A 4,030-nucleotide genomic window follows, 5' to 3' on the forward strand; every position below is an offset into this window, starting at 1 on the left:
GTATGAGCCCATTTCTTCAGCTAATTGTCACATATAAGTATTCTCATGTGTGTTAGTTGAAAACTGCATTAAGTAGCAAAAACATCAGCACATTTCAAAGATACTGCATTCATATCTTACTAAGATTCAGCCTGTAATCACATTTATAATTTCTTTGACCTATGCCCCTCAGTCCAGTCAATTTACACCACTTTTATAAAATCTTCAAAATTATAGTTGATCCAAAATTGTCTGCATGCAATAGTAGAAAAAAGCCAAGCTAGTTAAGAGCCAAGGAAGAAAAAAAAAACAAAAGATAAGCCATGAAAAATGTAGCCAAAAACCACACAGGTCATGAAGTCTGTAACACTTACACTACTGAAGCAGATGTGCTCTGATTTCTGATTTGGTCTGTAGACTAGACCAAATTACACCATTCATTCAAACTTCCCAATTCTTGTAAAGTGCTTGGAACATTATTTAATAACTTTTAACAGACCAAAATCTTTTGTAAAACACTAATCATTTCATAATCCCACATGAAACTCTAGAAGTGGTAAATGACCTTGAATTCATTAACAGCTAGAATTACATTAGAGAATATTCCTGGACACATCGTACAGTCACAAGTCGAACCTCCTATAAAAGCTAGCCAAGCAACTACTTCCTTTTCCCCAAATGGTCTCTATTAGCACAGCTTATATCACAGAGCACTGAACTTCAGGAGTTGCTCAGGTAAGCATCTTAGCTTGTTTGTTTTCCAATTTTAAAAACTTTGTTCCAAGAAAGTAAAGCTTTTAAAGAGGCATTGTGCTGTTGCTCAGTTCTGTTCCCAACAGAAGACCACTTAAAGATCTTCTCTAATATCCTGGTATTTTAAGGCTGGCACAAAAATCTGGTATTTGTAGTTCCTGCTGGGAAGGTGACACCTTGTGAGCTATTTGGTTTTTCCCTGGTAGCTTCACAACGTGATATTTGCTCTCAATGTATCCTTGCTGTACATTAGATGCTGCTCTGTGAATAAAGTAGTGCCGTAGTGTCACCTAGAGGGAAGTTCTGCTTGCTGCCTCTTTTTTTACAGTACCAACAAATAATGTGTTAAATAACAAAAAGGAAAATCAGTGTGTTGTTTTTACCTGCTTTCTGATATTCCACATTCCAGTCCACTATACTCCTATTAAAAGCTTTTTTTTTTCCTTCCTAAAAAGCAGGCAATAGTTCAGAGTAGAACAATACATATACTACACTTTTCCTCAGACTGTTATTTAATAAATATCTGGTGAATATTTGGTCTTAACTGGCTGATTTAAAAATATACCGAGTTCTGTTGCTGTTCTTTTGGTTCCATGCCAATATCTTAATGCAAGTTTCTCTTCAATATTCTGCTCTATCTTTTCCTTTATTTACTACAATGACACACATTTCCACCTAATACTATTTCCATTTACCTCTCAGGGACTCTAACGACCTGTGAAATGAGTTTCAAACAGCTGATTCTTTCAGTAGTAACAAGGATTTTTTTCAAGGACGGCTCTAGCTGGTACATTAGGATTGGTGAGTATAAAGTTGTGGGTGGTTTTTTTTTTTATTTAAAAAAAAAGTATTGATTGCTTTGACTCAATACAGGTGTGATGATACAACTGGAAATAATCTTGTTTTTTAAAAATCACTCTTTAATTAGAAGTGATTGGAAAGGATGTTAGCTAATTAACTGCACTAGGGTAGAACAACTGCTAAATCTAATAACTTAATCACTGTTATAATGGGGGAATTCATTCACTGCTGTGGAATTTTTTGAGAGGTTGGGTTTGGTTTGGGGTTTTTTTTTTGATGACTTCCTAAAGGAAACATGTTATCATTTTCTAATATTATTTTTCTTCAACTGGTATTCACTTACCCCAGTGCACAAAGAGAATGATTTAGTGGTTTGAGGAGTGGGGAGGGAGGGAATAGTACAAGGCCAGCAGGGAACATTTTATTGGTATTTGATGCCACTGTAATCACTGGAAGATGACTTTTGATAGTTGCAGTACATACATGTATAAGCTTATTGCCTCATGCCAGCACAGAGTCGTTGCTCAGAACTTGGTGGATCCAGCTCTACTCAGCAACCACTGAATTCTTCTCGCTAAATACTGTGACTTGTATTGCTCTGTGAATTTTCTATAATATGCTGTTAAAAACAAAACACACCAGGGTTTTTTTTTTTTATGTTATTCCAACTACAGTTACACTTGCTATTTATTACTATTAGCCTTTTAAAAGTCAAAAACTTGACTAGCTCATTTGTAAAGCAATCTATGTTTTGCTGGCAGAAGATGTTGTAGGAATACAAGGTATAACGGGCAGTTAATTGTGAAAGTTCACCCTTCAGCATACAGAGGCATTTTTGCTGATTTAAAATATTTTAAGTGTATGATTCACTTGAAATGTTAAATGGCAAAAAAAAGTTTCTTAAACCATTAGCCCAAAAAACAATAAATCTGAGATAAAGAAGAATTAACCAAAGAAACTGTCTTGCTGAGTATCATGCATGAAAATTAATATTCCTTTCAGTATCACTGAATGCAAATAAAAATTTCTTATGCACAGTATAAAGTTTCCTATTTGATCTCAGCAGACACCTGAAATAAAATGATCAAATGTTCCTTTAATAGTAACATAAGAAAAGATGATCACAGACTATGTGGTAGTTTCACTTAATATTTTTACAAAGTAGCTAATTGTAAGGCTGTACAGGAGAGTCTGATGCATCATTACCTTATGGGAGCAACATACTGAGGGGTAAATAGGAGTCTTGGTTTGCTCTTATTTTCAGTCACAAAACTTTTATGCTGTATTCTTCAGATGTATTGAAAAAGAAAAGTTAGTTCAATGCTTAGAATTCTGCTTTGCTTCTCTAGCCAATATTGCCCTGACTCTGATTTTCTGCCTTTTACTATCCACCTAATATTAATGTCAAGTCTCATTCAAGTCCAACAGAGGTATATTCATATAGTCAACTGCAAGATAGCAACTTACAAAGCTACTAGATACTACTTCCTTATAAACACAGCCAAATACTGCTGGAGTCCACAAGATGGAGTAAAACTTATCTCTATAATCTTTTAGCAAAAAGTAGCTTAAAGCCTATACTTAGCTCATATGAATCATGGGTGAATAAGAGTCAGCTGATCTCTGAATTCTCAACAAAAATATAAGAGCTTCCCTGTGCTTTGTGGAACAAAAGTTGTTAAATTTTCAGTGTCTGAGAAGCCAAGAGGACAGAATCAATCTTAAAGTAGCTTATAGTATGAGAACAAATAAGATACAGACCTCAAGATTTGTTTTGCTGCAAGACTACTGAAACTGATCTTCAACTCTCCTATTCCCTCCTCCTACTCACATTTCTTAACAAAAAAACCTTTCCTCTGTGTAGCAAAAAAGCTGATATGCAGCATCTATGTCATGACTAAATGAGTGATGTATCTCAAGCACATACAGTTGCTGTATGGAAAAATGGATAATAGGCCATGCATCAGTAGGCTACGTCAATATTTGAGACACCCAGTAAGGTCAAATTTTCATACTAGGGTAGCTTCAGTTCCCCTTCATGATAAATCTTTTCTACCAAACACAGCCCAAATATATTAATGAAGTAGCCTTACTGACTACAGTTATTTTGTAATCTCAGTGATGAGAGCAAGCACTTTTCACAACAGTGAACCTGTCATACCAATCCACCATTTTAAACAAGTTACGATGACTTGAATTACAGGCAGAGTAATAAAGATCTCTCTAAATTGTCACAACTTAACTGCAAAAATCTGGGATTTCAAAAGATACTGTAAATTTCCTCATTGAAAATGATGTTTGGGAACATAGATAGCAATAAAAACCTGTAAAGCGTATTTTTGCTACTTTCATAACTTGTTTCAAAGCAGACTCTCCTCGTCTTCCACGCCCCCCCCGCGCCGCCCGAGCCTTTCACTCGGAACATCAAGCAAACCGCTGGGTTCTGGAAGGGCTGGTCTCGTAGCGCTGCTCGGAGGCGGCTCCGCGGGCTGCCGGT

The sequence above is a fragment of the Calonectris borealis genome, chromosome 15 (genome assembly GCF_964195595.1).
Source record: "Calonectris borealis chromosome 15, bCalBor7.hap1.2, whole genome shotgun sequence".
In the NCBI taxonomy this organism is placed as follows: domain Eukaryota; kingdom Metazoa; phylum Chordata; class Aves; order Procellariiformes; family Procellariidae; genus Calonectris; species Calonectris borealis.